This window comes from Manihot esculenta, chromosome 3 (assembly GCF_001659605.2).
Source record: "Manihot esculenta cultivar AM560-2 chromosome 3, M.esculenta_v8, whole genome shotgun sequence".
Lineage (NCBI taxonomy): Eukaryota > Viridiplantae > Streptophyta > Magnoliopsida > Malpighiales > Euphorbiaceae > Manihot > Manihot esculenta.
In genome coordinates, this window is record NC_035163.2 from 10,130,288 (window position 1) to 10,146,072 (window position 15,785).

Genomic DNA, 15,785 nt, shown 5'->3' on the forward strand with positions numbered 1-15,785 from the left:
GGCAGTTCGGACTTGAGCTTCCTCCCTAACCTCTTCGAGAGCATCCAGGTTGCTCCTGAACTTGTCATCGTTAGTGCTCTCGTTGGCAAATTGGACTCGATGAGTGGGAATTTGCAGCTCGACTGGGACTACGGCCTCTGTGCCAAAAGCAAGTGCGAAGGGCGTTTCTTTAGTGGACGTTCTAGGGGTAGTTTGGAGTGCCCACAGGATGCTGTTGAGCTCTTCCGCCCAGTTTGCCTTGGCCCCGTCCAGCCGTTTCTTCAATCCTTGGAGGATAGCTCTGTTGGTGACCTCTGTATGACCGTTGGTCTGAGGATGGGCCACTGAGGAGAACTTGTGCCATATGCCCATGTTTGCCGCAAACGCTTTGAAGGCGCTGCAGTCAAATTGCCTGCCGTTGTCTGAGATGAGCACCCTAGATATGCCAAATCTGTAGATGATGTGCCCCCATACAAAATCTATCATCTGGAGGGCTGTGATCGTGGGAATTGCCTCCGCCTCTGGCCATTTTGAGAAGTACTCCATAGCAACTACTACAAACTTTTTCTGCCCTGTGGTTTTGGGAAAGGGTCCCAGGATGTCTATTCCCCATTGTGAGAACGGCCACGGGTTGGATATGCTGGACTGAGGAGTGGCTGGGATATTGATGGCGTTGGCAAACCTCTGGCATACATCGCATTTCCAGACGAACTCTTCTGCCTCTTTTTTAACAGTGGGCCAGTAGTACCCTTGCCTGAATATTTTATTGGCCAGTGTTCCTGCTCCTTCGTGAGCTCCGCACATGCTCCTGTGTATCTCTTCCATCACCTTTATTGCCTCCTCCGGGCTCACGCATCGGAGCCATGGGCTAGACTTCGCCTTCTGTACAAGGTCCCCCTTACTGCTTGGTAATTAGCCGCGCGAGCTGCTATCTTTCTTGCTTCATCATTGTCTTCAAGAAGCTTTCCTTTTTCCAGATATTCCAGGTACGGGGTCATCCAGGTCTGCCTTTGTTCTACCTGCAAGTTGCAGGCTGTTTTATTAAAAGCAGGAGTGCTGACATGCTGTATGTACACTTCATCAGGGAGTTGCTCTAGTTCTTCCTGGGATAACCGACTAAGCAGATCTGCTTCTTCGTTTTCTTCTCGAGGTATTCTTTGGTATTTGATGATGGCTCCCCGACCCTTGAGCTTGGCTTCTATGGCTTTTACCTTTGCTACGTAATTCTGCATGGTTGGGTCTCTGGCCTGATATACCCCGGTTATTTATTGATCACCAGCTGGGAGTCACTATTCACGTCGAGGTCGGTCGCCCCTACCTCCATTGCCACCAGCATCCCATTTATTAAGGCTTCATACTCTGCCACGTTATTGGAGGCCTTGAATTCCAGACCTAGGGCGTAGCAGACCTTAAATTCTCTAGGTCCCTTGAGCATTATTCCAGCGCCACTACCCCCAGCGCCTGATGCTCCGTCTACATACAACTTCCAGTTGAATTCTTGGAAAGGCTCTCCTTCTCTCCCATTCCCCGACGCTTCGGAAGATGGCTCTCCCCGCTCTTCATTGAATGAGCACTCTGCTATGAAATCAGCTAGGGCCTGAGATTTTATAGCGGTCCGAGGTCGATACTTCAGGCAGTAAGGACTAATCTCAACGGACCAAGCAAGCATCCGACCTGAGGTTTTCGGTCTGTGCAGAATCTTCTTCAGAGGTTGGTCTATCATCACTACACCCTGATGGCTTTCCAAATAGACCCTAAACTTCCGGACTGCTAGCAACAGAGCATACGCCATCTTTTCAATGTTCAGATATCTGATCTCGGCATCCTTGAGCACCTTGCTGACGTAAAACACTGGCTTTTGTTCTCCTTCATCTACTCTTACCAATACTGCGCCGATTGCTTGCTCAGAGGCTGCCAAGTATATCAGAATTTCTTCTCCTTCCAAGGGGCTACTGAGTACATGGGGCGAGCTGAGATAGCCTTTGAGCTCTTTGAAAGCCTCTCGGCAATCTTCGGTCCATTCGAAGTTCGGCACTTTCCTCAATTTCTTAAAAAACGGTAAGCATTTTTCTGCCGATCTTGACATGAATCGATTGAGTGTCACTACTCTTCCAGTAAGTCTCTGGACGTCTCTCACACAGGTTGGCTCAGGCATATTCAGTATAGCTTCTACTTTCTCCGGATTAGGCTCGATGCCTTTTCCACTCACCATGTATCCTAGGAACTTTCCTCCCCTGATGCAGAAAGCGCACTTCGCCGGGTTTAACTTCATATTGTAATGTTCTAGCACCTCAAATACCTCCTTCAGATCTACGAGATGTTGCTGGAAAGTTGGGCTTTTGACCACCATATCATCTACATATACCTCTACATTTCTGCCGATCTGATCTTTGAAAATCTTGTTCATTAGTCTTTGGTATGTTGCCCCAGCGTTTTTCAGTCCAAAGGGCATGGCTTGATAGCAATAGGTCCCATCTTCTGTTATGAACGAGGTCTTTTCTTCATCCAACCTATCCATTGGGATTTGGTGATAGCCAGACATAGCATCCAAAGAAGACATGTAATCGAAACCGGCCGTAGAGTCGACCATTTTATTAATATCAGGGAGGGGATAACAATCTTTAGGACAGGCCTGATTCAGGTTAGTAAAATCTATGCACATCCTATATTTGCCATTGGCTTTTTTGACTAATACAGGATTTGCTAACCACTGCGGGTACATGACTTCCCTAATAAAGCCTGCCTCTTCTAACTTCCGCACTTCCTCCCTGGTGGCTTGTTGCTTCTCCCTTCCTACCACCCTCTTCTTCTGCTTCACCGGTCTGGCGTCGGGGAGGACGTTCAGCTTATGGGTCATCACTTCAGGGTCAATCCCGGGCATGTCGGAAGGCTTCCAGGCGAAGCTCGATGTGTGACTTCGGATTAGGGCCATGACTTCAGTTTTTTGTTCTTCAGTGAGGCTGGCATTGAAACTGAAGATCTTATCTGTCTCTGCTTCTGATAAAGGAAAAGTCTCTAGTTCTCCCACCGGCTCTGTTCTGGTTTCTTTCTCCTCATCCCTGACCTCTAGCACCTCTGAGTCAAGTCTCTCTGCTGTCGAACTCGGCTCTGCCACTGTGGCTAAGTACACTGCTCTCGTCCCTTCCTGGCTTCTCCGGACTACTTCCACTCCTGCCTCTGTTGGAAACTTCAATTCCAGATATCTAATACTAGTGACAGCCTCGAAGTCAAACAGCGCCGGTCTCCCCAGGATTGCGTTGTAACTCAATGGGAGCTTGACCACCAAGAACACCGCATAGTGGGTGCGAGTTCTTGGCGCTTCACCTAAAGTGAGAGCCAGCTTTACCTTTCCCTCTACGGGCACTGGTACTCCTCCGATCCCCTTGACCGGTGCCTGATCTAGGACTAGCTGTTCCTCGGGGATTCCCATCTGCTGGAAAACCCGGAATGGCAACAGGTTCACCTTGCTCCCATCATCCACTAAGATCTTCTTGACCCGATAATTGTGAATGACGGCTTCAATGACAAGGGCTTCGTCATGGGGCATCTGAACGCCCTGAGCATCCTCCGGAGAGAAAGTGATGGCCACCGGTGAGTGCTCGACGACCTGCATGACCTCGGCGTTGTTGCTTTCCCCCTCTCGACTCCTCTTCTTCCCCCTACGGCTCATCCGACCTCCCGTTCCCCCAACAATCATGTTGATGGTTCCACTGGACCCATCATTCACTGGTCCAGCTCCCGTTCTCCTTGGCACTTGGACTGCCGGATTGGGCTGAGGCCTCTGTCCCTCCGGTTTCTTCACGAAGTTCTTGAGGTATCCTCTTTTTATCAGCCTCTCGATCTCTGTGATCAACTGGAAGCAGTTATTGGTGTCGTGACCGTGTGTGCGATAGTACTGACAATATTTGTCAGGATCTCGCTGGTTTGCATCCGTTTTCATAGGCCTGGGCCATTGGAGGAACTCCTTGTCCTGGACAGCCATGAGCACTTCGGCTCTAGAGGCATTGAGTGGGGTCGGCTTCTCTGAAACCCACGGAGGGAGTGGCCTCTGTTCTAAGACCTGAGGAAGGAGAGGTCTTTGGTCCCTTCGCTCCCAGGGTTGTCTGTGCGGCTCAGGCCTCTTTCCATGCTTTTTCTCGTGCCTCTCCGGCCTTCCTTCCTCTGGTGCTTTCCCCTTATCTGTCGCTCCCCTGGCGAACCTACTTGTCACCAAGGCATCATCCTGCCTTATGTATTTTTCAGCCCGCTTCATTAGCTCGGCCAGTGAAGTCGGAGGCTTCCTGCTCAATGAGCCAAAGAACTCGGCCGAGGCCATCCCCTTCTGCATGGCTTCTACCGCCCTTCCCTCATCGAGCTCGGGAATTTGCAGGGCCTCCGTATTGGAACGAGCGACGTATTCCCTGAGCGATTCGTCTCTCCTCTGCCTAATCGTCTCCAGGTAACTCGTCTTCCTATCTGCGGGCACCCCGGCGATAAACCGGCTGATGAAGCAAGTGGCCAGATCTCCAAAGCTGCTGATACTTCCGGCCTCAAGGCTGTTGAACCACGCCCGTGCTGGCCCCGAGAGCATTGTTGGGAATACCTTGCACATCAAGGCATCTGAAAGAGTTTACAGCTCCATGAAAGTCTTATAGTTCAAGACGTGCTCACGGGGGTTCCCAGCTCCGTCGTACGCGGCCATAGGTGGCATCATGAACTTCTTGGGAACGGTCTCCTGCTGCACCCACTTCGAGAAGGGCGAAGAGGTGGGTAAGAGAGTTTGGTTCTGATCCTTCACTCCCAGCTCTGTAATACCCGGCTAGACTCCGATATCGGAATTCCTACCGTCCGGTGGAATCTCGGATGTCGGAAGTCTCTAGTAGGGTAAAACCATGTTTTTATGAAATGTTTTAATGTGTTTTATGTTTTAAGCATGAAAGAAAATGAGTTTTTGCATGAAAATAGCATTGGAGGAAAACTCAGGTTCGGCCGCCGAACCTCAAGTTCGGCCGCCGAACATGCATGAGTTGCGGGTGTGCTTTAGGCCCCCGAAAGCATAAGCGAGGGAAGTCCAGGTTCGGCCGCCGAACCTCAAGTTCGGCCGCCGAACATGGCATGCATGCGGAGGCACATTCGGCCCCCGAACGTGGTCTGGCCAGCCACTATAAAAGGGTCCCTTAGCCGAAAACGGGCGAGCTTTTCCCCATTTTCGGCCAAGGTGAGTCTCCGCCGCCCCCTCACCCATTTTTGATGTTCTTCCTCTAAATCTTTCAAGATTTTCACTTGTTTTAACTTGGTTTTGAAGATTTAAGCTTTTGAGCAAAGTTTTGGAGCTTGGAGGTTCAAGAATCAAATCTCTCCCAACTCTGAGTTTTTGGGTCGTCTCTCTCGATCTTCAAGAGGTAAGAGCCGATCTTAAGCTCGTTTTATGTTTTGAATAAGTTTTATGCAAGATCTATGGGTTAGAATGCATGTTTAGGTTATGGTTATGTTTATGGGTATAAATGTGTGTTCATGTACAATGTGAGTTGCTTGATGTGTTGTAGATGGGGTTTATGTTGGTTTGAGGCCCCTAGGAACATGTATGCTTGTGTTTGTGTGTTGTAGAATAGGTTTGATGCATGTTTGATAAGTTTGGAGGCGAAATGTGCATTGGGAGCCAAGTTTCTGCCCTTTGGCAGAAACCAAGTTCGGCAGCTGAAGGAACTTTCGGCCGCCGAACAAGGGTGGGGTCGGCAGCCTTTCGGCTGCCGAAGCTGCCCCCGAAAGGAGACTTTCGTCTCTGTCTGGCAGTTTTGGCCGCCGAAGGTGCCGCCGAACATGCATGAGTTTCGTCTCTGTCTGAGAGTTTCGGCCGCCGAAGGTGCCGCCGAACCTGCCTGACTTTCGGCTCTGGAGGGACTTTTGGCCGCCGAACCTGCCGCCGAAAGTGCCCTGTCCAGGCCTTCCTTGCATGTTTTTGTATGGTTGTTTCAGGATGTTTTAGGGGGTTTTTGGGGAATAGTTTATAGTTATGTTCAGGTATGTTTGGTCCCTCATTTGAGTCCACCTGTGTAGGTTCAGACCCGAGGAACCGAGGACCCCAGCAGTGAGTTCAGCTGCTTCGGTGTTGTCAGAGTCAGTCAGAGGTGAATGGAACTAAACTTAAGCTTTTAAATTAAATGTTTTATCATGTTTCATGCATCATGATTATGCAATAGGATGATTGCATTAGTTTTCACGAATATGCCGCATTGCATCGATTGTTGTTGATGTGGGTGATCATTGGATGACCCAATTAGTCCATGGCAGGAAGACCAGGACCCCATGCTACGGCCTGGCACTATGTAAGGAAAGACCAGGACCCCATTCGACGGCCTGGCACGGTTATGAGACTCGAAGACCAGGAGCCCAGAGGAGGCCCTGGGGAAATGGTAAGTAAGGTATGCTATGGCAGGAAGACCAGGACCCCATGCTACGGCCTGGCACTATGTTAACTTGGACTAATTGGTGACAAGTTCACCCAACCCTTATGTGAATTGTCTGTGTTATGATGCATTTCATTGGAGCATAGTGTTAATATGTTTTATAGTCCTACTCACTGGGCTTTTAGCTCACCCCTCTCCCTTTACCCCCAGGCTTGCAAGTGCAGTATAGAGCGGGAGTCCGGATAGAGTAAAGAAGTCATGTTTATGTAATAGCTAGCAATGGACATGATCAAATTGTAATGTAATGTCTTAAGTACAGTATAGTTGTATAATGATGTTTATGGATGATTAGAGGTGTGCTTGACCATAGATGTTGTAATCCCTTTAATACATGATCTTGGTTATTTTATGTCTATTATGTAAACCAGCTCAGCATATGTTGTGTCACCCATCGGGGGCACTGATGAGATTCCACTGAGAGATCAATGTTATGATTATGTTAAGTATGTATATGCACAGGTTGAGTTTGGTTGATGTATATGGAAAGAAAAGTTTTAATTTTTTTTATGTATGTTGTTGATCATGTATGGGATTAAGCAGGTTCACAGGATGCATGTTAGGCTTGCTACGGGTCCCGGCGGCCTTAAGTCGACCCGGATCCTAGCGCCGGTAGCGGTCCGATTTTCGGGTCGTTACAGAATGGTATCAGAGCCCTAGGTTCATATGGTCGGACCTAGAGTGTCGGGCTCATAGATGTTATAGAAGGTCAAGCACAATAGGAAAGATCATGTCCACTAGGATAGGATGTGGAGTCCTGTCTTGATTAATGATGTGAAATGCCATGATGATATGCTATGATATGTGATGTATGTGATGCGGGTTCATGTGTACCCACATGAACCATATGATGCTAATGTTTGTGCTATGTGTGCTGTTTTTCAGAAAACAGGATGAGGGGAACTCGTCGATCAGCAAGATTGACTGGAGTACCACCTGAGGATGAGGGCATGAGCGCCCGTCCTCCAGCATTGCCGAGGGCAATGTCTAGTAGGTCTAACCGAGAAAGAGCAGCAAGAGACCCTAGAAGGTCTTTGGATCTGGGTAGAAGCAGATCAGTCAGAGGAACAGTTCAGGGAGGAGCGTCAGAGGACGTGGGGGATGATATGGACGTAGAGCAGCGGAGGGATGGCAGTTTGGGAGCTAGTATGTCGGAAGAAGGTATGGGAGAATCCCAAGGAGGCACTCAGGCCTCGGGGTTTGTTCAGCCACCCCACTACCCACACTTCTCACAACATCCCGGGTATTCGATGGGAGGTACATCGGATTACCCTAGCTTCACTCCTTATCCCACACAGATGCCATACCCACCATACTACCCACCATATTCACAATACCCAATGTATCCACCCCCACCTTACTATCCAAATCCAGTAAACCCTACCTCAGAAAATGTTGCACCACCTCCACCACCTACAGAACCAGCAGCCCCAGTTGCTCAACCTTCTAGACCTAGCTCAGCCAGTGGGAGCAAGGTCAAGATGACTGAATACATGAAGCTGGGTGCTCCCCAGTTTGAGTCAGGAGATGACCCGTTTGTGTATCTTGAGAGGGTCAAGACTATTACAGAGGAGTTAGGGGCTGATGACAGTAGAGCCATTCAGATGGCTGGGTTCACGCTTAAGTGCAAGAAGGCACGAGAGTGGTTCAAGAATTATGTGAACCCGAGAGTGGACAGCATGTCCTGGGAAGAGTTTGCAAACGAGTTTGCAGGATGGGCTTTTCCCGATAGTTCAAGGGAGTTGAAAATGATAGAATTTGAACAGTTGAGGCAGACAGAGAATATGAGTGTAGAGGAGTACACCGACAGATTCTTGGAGCTGTTGCCTTTTGCTGGGCAGAGTCTGGACACAGATTCGAAGAAGTCAAGGAGGTATGTCATGAAGCTTCATTCCAGGTATTCCTCCTTGATTCAGTCCGTGGACCGGGAGAGCTTCCATGCCATAGTAGATATGGCTAGGAAAATGGAGGCCAGTGCCATCATTCAGGGGACAGTTAAGCAAACAGTGGCACAGCCTTCTGGTTCGAAAACTCCGGGTGGGGGAAGATTAGATCCTTCTACTCTGAGTGCAGCAGCTTCAAGCAGTAAGAGATGGGGTAAGTCCAAGGGTAAGAAGAATAAGTTCTGGAATAAAGTCAAGTCCAGTCTGGGATTTGGGAGTGGCTCAAGCTCTGGTGCGGATAACGCAGTTTGTGCGAAGTGTGGTAAGCCACACAGGGGAGTATGTCGGTTTGGGACGAACGCCTGTTTCAGATGTGGTCAGGAGGGGCATATGGCTCGAGAATGTCCAAGAGCAGTTCCGATGGCTCAGTCCCAGCAGACAGCCTCAGGCAGTGTAGCGCAGCCAGCAGCTCCAGCCATGACTCAGGCCAGTGGCAGAGGCAGAGGGAGAGGAGCAGCCTCTTCTTCAGCGGGTTTCAGAGGTGAAGGTCCATCAGCTCCAGCACGGATCTTCACAATGACACAGCAGGAGGCAGATGCATCTAACACCGTGGTGGCAGGTAACTTAATTATTGGTTGTTCAGATGTGTATGCCTTGATGGACCCTGGTGCATCTCATTCGTTTATAGCTCCGAGAGCCGTGGGGAGGTTAGGTCTGATGACTTCTGGGTTAGAGTGTCCTCTCTGGGTCAGTGGACCCAAGTGTGATCCATCAGTGGCAGAGTCAGTCTGCCAGTGTAGTCCTGTGTTTGTTGAGGGAAGATGCTTGTCCGCCGACCTAGTGGTTCTAGATTTGACAGATTTTGACGTCATTCTAGGGATGGACTGGTTATCTACCCATGGTGCTACCTTGGACTGCAGGGACAAGGTAGTCAGGTTCAGAGGTCAGGATGGGTCTGAGGTTGTCTTCAGAGGAGACAGGAGGGGTACACCTAGAGGTCTGATATCAGCTCTTCAGGCTCGTAGGTTGCTCAGGAGGGGATGTCAGGGGTATTTGGCTCATGTGAGAGAGCTTAGCAGTCAGATTAGAGAGCCCGCCTCGGTGCCAGTGGTTAGAGAGTTCTTAGATGTGTTCCCAGACGAGCTGCCAGGTTTACCACCTGCTAGGGAGATAGAGTTCGAGATAGAACTAATGCCTGGAACCCGACCGATCTCTATCCCTCCCTACAGGATGGCGCCAGCAGAATTGAAAGAGTTGAAGGAGCAGTTACAGGAATTGGTAGACAAGGGCTTCATCCGACCGAGTACCTCACCCTGGGGTGCTCCAGTTTTGTTTGTGAGAAAGAAGGATGGATCCCTTAGGCTTTGTATCGACTACAGGCAGTTGAACAAAGTCACTACCAAGAACAGGTACCCTTTGCCAAGGATCGACGATCTATTCAACCAGCTAGCAGGAGCGGGTTGTTTCTCCAAAATAGATATGAGATCTGGGTACCACCAGTTGAGGATCAGGGAAGAGGACGTGCCAAAGACAGCTTTCAGGACTAGATATGGGCATTTTGAGTTCCTTGTAATGCCGTTCGGGTTAACCAACGCCCCTGCAGCATTCATGGATCTCATGAACAGAGTGTTTAGTCAGTACCTGGATCACTTCTTTATTGTCTTCATAGATGATATCTTAGTGTATTCCAGAAATGCAGAGGAGCATGCCCATCATCTGAGGTTGGTTCTACAGACCTTGAGGGAACATGGCTTGTATGCTAAGTTCTCTAAGTGTGAGTTCTGGCTGAGGAGCATTTCGTTCTTGGGACATGTAGTGTCAGAGAATGGGATAGAGGTGGACCCCAAGAAGACAGAAACTGTGGCTAACTGGCCTAGACCCACTTCAGTGACAGAGATCAGGAGTTTCTTGGGTTTGGCAGGTTACTACAGGAGGTTCGTTCAGGACTTCTCGAAAATAGCAACTCCTCTGACCAGACTAACCAGGAAGAATCAAAAGTTTGTGTGGACCGACCAATGCGAAGAGAGTTTTGAAGAGCTTAAGAAGAGGTTGACTTCAGCACCAGTTTTAACTCTGCCATCTAGTGGTGAGGACTTTACAGTCTTTTGTGATGCGTCCCGTGTGGGACTGGGTTGCGTACTGATGCAAAATGAGAGGGTGATTGCTTATGCTTCGAGGCAGCTAAAGAAGCATGAGTTGAATTACCCCACACATGATCTTGAAATGGCAGCAGTAATCTTTGCACTCAAGATGTGGAGGCACTACCTCTATGGGGTAAAATGTGAGATCTTTACAGATCATAAGAGCCTGCAGTACATCCTGAGTCAAAGAGATTTGAACTTGAGACAGAGGAGATGGGTAGAGCTGCTAAGTGACTATGATTGCAAGATTCAGTATCATCCGGGTAAGGCGAATGTCGTGGCAGACGCCCTAAGCTGGAAGTCACTAGGTAGTCTATCCCACATCACGGCAGAGAGGAGACCAGTGGTGAAGGAGTTTTACAAGCTCATTGAGGAAGGTCTACAGTTGGAGTTGTCTGGTACAGGTGCCTTGGTTGCTCAGATGAAAGTGACACCCGTGTTTCTGGAGCAGGTGGCTCAGAAACAGCATGAGGACCCAGAGTTAGTGAAGATTGCCAGGACTGTTCAGTCAGGCAAGGACAGTGAGTTCAGATTCGACAACAAGGGGATCCTCCGCTATGGGAGTCGTTTATGTGTACCAGATGACATAGGGCTAAAAGGAGACATTATGAGAGAGGCTCATAATGCAAGATACAGCATTCACCCTGGAGCCACCAAGATGTATCAGGATCTGAAGAAAGTTTATTGGTGGCCAGCTATGAAGAGGGAAGTGGCACAGTTTGTGTCAGCCTGCGAAGTGTGTCAGAGGGTGAAGCTGGAACATCAGAAGCCGGCTGGAATGCTTAACCCGCTACCTATTCCAGAGTGGAAATGGGAGAATATAGCTATGGACTTCGTAGTGGGGTTACCGGCGACGTCCAACAGATTGGACTCCATATGGGTGATTGTGGACAGACTCACCAAATCTGCTCACTTCATCCCTGTCAGGAGTGGCTATTCTGTGGACAAGTTAGCGCAGGTGTACGTTGAAGAGATAGTCAGACTGCATGGGGTTCCTGTTTCTATAGTGTCAGATAGAGGGCCCCAGTTCACCTCCAGGTTTTGGCGGAGTCTGCAGGATGCCATAGGTACCAGGTTGGATTTCAGTACTGCCTTCCATCCACAGACAGACGGACAGTCAGAGAGGACCATCCAGACCATAGAAGATATGCTAAGAATGTGTGTGCTGGACTTTGGCGGTTCTTGGAGGCAGCATCTACCTTTGGTGGAGTTTGCCTACAATAACAGCCATCATGCTAGCATTGGGATGGCTCCATATGAAGCTTTATATGGGAGGAAGTGCAGGTCACCTGTTTGCTGGGAGGAAGTTGGAGAAAAGGCCTTGGCAGGGCCTGAGTTAGTAGAGATCACCAGCAGGGTGGTACCCTTAATCAGAGAAAGAATCAAGACGGCTGCAAGTAGACAGAAAAGTTATGCAGACATCCGCAGAAGACTAGTAGAGTTTCAGGAGGGGGATCTGGTATTACTCAAGGTGTCTCCAATGAAAGGAGTGGTTCGGTTCGGGAAGAAGGGTAAGCTGGCTCCGCGGTACATCGGACCCTTTGAAGTCCTGCAAAGGATTGGGAATGTATCGTACAAGTTAGATTTACCTGCTTCAATGAAGAGAATCCATCCGGTTTTCCATGTTTCTATGTTGAGAAAATTCGTGTCAGATCCGGGCAAGGTTCTTAGTGAGCCTGATGTGGAGATCCAAGAGGATCTCACCTATGTTGAGCAGCCAGTGCGGATCATAGACACCCAGATCAGAAAGCTAAGAAACAAGGAAATCCCGATGGTAAAAGTCCTATGGAACCACCACAATATGGAAGAGTGCACTTGGGAGACACGGGAGTCCATGCTCCGGCAACATCCTCACCTCTTTTAAGGTTAGTCTCTATGTGTTTTATGTTGTATGCTTTGCATGTGCTAGTTGAGGAACATTCGGGGACGAATGTTCTTAAGGGGGGGAGAATGTAATACCCGGCTAGACTCCGGTATCGGAATTCCTACCGTCCGGTGGAATTTCGGATGTCGGAAGTCTCTAGTAGGGTAAAACCATGTTTTTATGAAATGTTTTAATGTGTTTTATGTTTTAAGCATGAAAGAAAATGAGTTTTTGCATGAAAATAGCATTGGAGGAAAACTCAGGTTCGGCCGCCGAACCTCAAGTTCGGCCGTCGAACATGCATGAGTTGCGGGAGTGCTTTAGGCCCCCGAAAGCATAAGCGAGGGAAGTCCAGGTTCGGCCGCCGAACCTCAAGTTCGGCCGCCGAACATGGCATGCATGCGGAGGCACATTCGGCCCCCAAACGTGGTCTGGCCAGCCACTATAAAAGGGTCCCTTAGCCGAAAACGGGCGAGCTTTTCCCCATTTTCGGCCAAGGTGAGTCTCCGCCGCCCCCTCACCCATTTTTGATGTTCTTCCTCTAAATCTTTCAAGATTTTCACTTGTTTTAACTTGGTTTTGAAGATTTAAGCTTTTGAGCAAAGTTTTGGAGCTTGGAGGTTCAAGAACCAAATCTCTCCCAACTCCGAGTTTTTGGGTCGTCTCTCTCGATCTTCAAGAGGTAAGAGCCGATCTTAAGCTCGTTTTATGTTTTGAATAAGTTTTATGCAAGATCTATGGGTTAGAATGCATGTTTAGGTTATGGTTATGTTTATGGGTATAAATGTGTGTTCATGTATAATGTGAGTTGCTTGATGTGTTGTAGATGGGGTTTATGTTGGTTTGAGGCCCCTAGGAACATGTATGCTTGTGTTTGTGTGTTGTAGAATAGGTTTGATGCATGTTTGATAAGTTTGGAGGCGAAATGTGCATTGGGAGCCAAGTTTCTGCCCTTTGGCAGAAACCAGGTTCGGCAGCCGAAGGAACTTTCGGCCGCCGAACATGGCTGGGGAGGCAGCCTTTCGGCTGCCGAAGCTGCCCCCGAAAGGAGACTTTCGTCTCTGTCTGGCAGTTTCGGCCGCCGAAGGTGCCGCCGAACATGCATGAGTTTCGTCTCTGTCTGGGAGTTTCGGCCGCCGAAGGTGCCGCCGAACCTGCCTGACTTTCGGCTCTGGAGGGACTTTCGGCCGCCGAACCTGCCGCCGAAAGTGCCCTGCCCAGGCCTTCCTTGCATGTTTTTGTATGGTTGTTTCAGGATGTTTTAGGGGGTTTTTGGGGAATAGTTTATAGTTATGTTCAGGTATGTTTGGTCCCTCATTTGAGTCCACCTGTGTAGGTTCGGACCCGAGGAACCGAGGACCCCAGCAGTGAGTTCAGCTGCTTCGGTGTTGTCAGAGTCAGCCAGAGGTGAGTGGAACTAAACTTAAGCTTTTAAATTAAATGTTTTATCATGTTTCATGCATCATGATTATGCAATAGGATGATTGCATTAGTTTTCACGAATATGCCGCATTGCATCGATTGTTGTTAATGTGGGTGATCATTGGATGACCCAATTAGTCCATGGCAGGAAGACCAGGACCCCATGCTACGGCCTGGCACTATGTAAGGAAAGACCAGGACCCCATTTGACGGCCTGGCACGGTTATGAGACTCGAAGACCAGGAGCCCAGAGGAGGCCCTGGGGAAATGGTAAGTAAGGTATGCTATGGCAGGAAGACCAAGACCCCATGCTACGGCCTGGCACTATGTTAACTTGGACTAATTGGTGACAAGTTCACCCAACCCTTATGTGAATTGTCTGTGTTATGATGCATTTCATTGGAGCATAGTGTTAATATGTTTTATAGTCCTACTCACTGGGCTTTTAGCTCACCCCTCTCCCTTTACCCCCAGGCTTGCAGGTGCAGTATAGAGCGGGAGTCCGGATAGAGTAAAGAAGTCATGTTTATGTAATAGCTAGCAATGGACATGATCAAATTGTAATGTAATGTCTTAAGTACAGTATAGTTGTATAATGATGTTTATGGATGATTAGAGGTGTGCTTGACCATAGATGTTGTAATCCCTTTAATACATGATCTTGGTTATTTTATGTCTATTATGTAAACCAGCTCAGCATATGTTGTGTCACCCATTGGGGGCACTGATGAGATTCCACTGAGAGATCAATGTTATGATTATGTTAAGTATGTATATGCACAGGTTGAGTTTGGTTGATGTATATGGAAAGAAAAGTTTTAATTTTTTTTATGTATGTTTTTGATCATGTATGGGATTAAGCAGGTTCACAGGATGCATGTTAGGCTTGCTACGGGTCCCGGCGGCCTTAAGTCGATCCGGATCCTAGCGCCGGTAGCGGTCCGATTTTCGGGTCGTTACATCGGCCAATAGCTGCTCTCTCATCTTTTGCAGCTTTTGGTCTACGCTCTCCTCCTCCTGCCTGGGTTTCTTCTCCTGGCGGTATTCCTCCTCCTATGTCTCGCTCCCCATTCTTCCGGTTGTTCCAGCGGGATAACTGTCGACTTCATCATTCTCAATCAACTCCCTCGCTCTCCTTCTGTGGACCCTTGCTTCTGGTTCTACTTCTCTGTCTGCTCTCCTACTTCTCTCTTCCATTTCTCGGCTGGTTGCTTGAGGGGAATTGAGGGTAGGTTGGCGAGGTTCATCGGTTCTGGGTTCTTCTACCACTGGCAACACATTTACCGGGGTGTTAAGGTCTCTTTATTGCATTACCTGCCCCAACCAGTGGGCGGTATTTTGTAGCTGAAGGGCCATGGTTTGAAGGTCCTGGTTGGATATAGCAGCTCCAGGCACGTTCCCTGCCAAGCTTGGCAGGGGGTTGAAGGGGATTGGTGTTTGGTTGTTTGGTGTTGTGGGACAGGAAAAAGAGAACTGTTGTCCCTCCTGAGCGGAGCTTAGGTCATTAGGGGTATTGACAAGATTGTTTTCGTTGTGGTTAGCCATCGTGGATCTCAGTGGGTATTATCAGAGTGGAACTCCGGCGATGAAAAGATCTCCTTCGTTCCCACAAACGGCGCCAATTGATGATCTGAGATCCAGAAAATAGGGTTTTACAATGGTTCTGTAGAACTGGCAAAAGCTTAGGCCTAGAGGAGAACATTTCTCCTTTTATATGTTTTCTTTTGTCCGCTAGTGACGTGTAACAGAATATGTGTCATTGGGCCACCTGTCCCTGTCACATTGATATGGACGTACGAGGAAATCAGATCGCTGCCCCATGCGTAACGGCCCCTGATTCTCCCAGACGCGCGTACGGGTGGTCCCAAGTGAAGAATGGGTAGGTCTTCTTCCCAATTTCGGGCCGGACCGGAAGATATGATATGGGTTGAACCTAGAGAGGATTTTATTCATCGGGCCCAAAGGTCTAGGCCGGTCTGATTGAGGAGATTGATGGGAGTCCGATCTCCAGACTGGGTGGACCAGACTTGATGCATGTGATGAGACTTGAGGG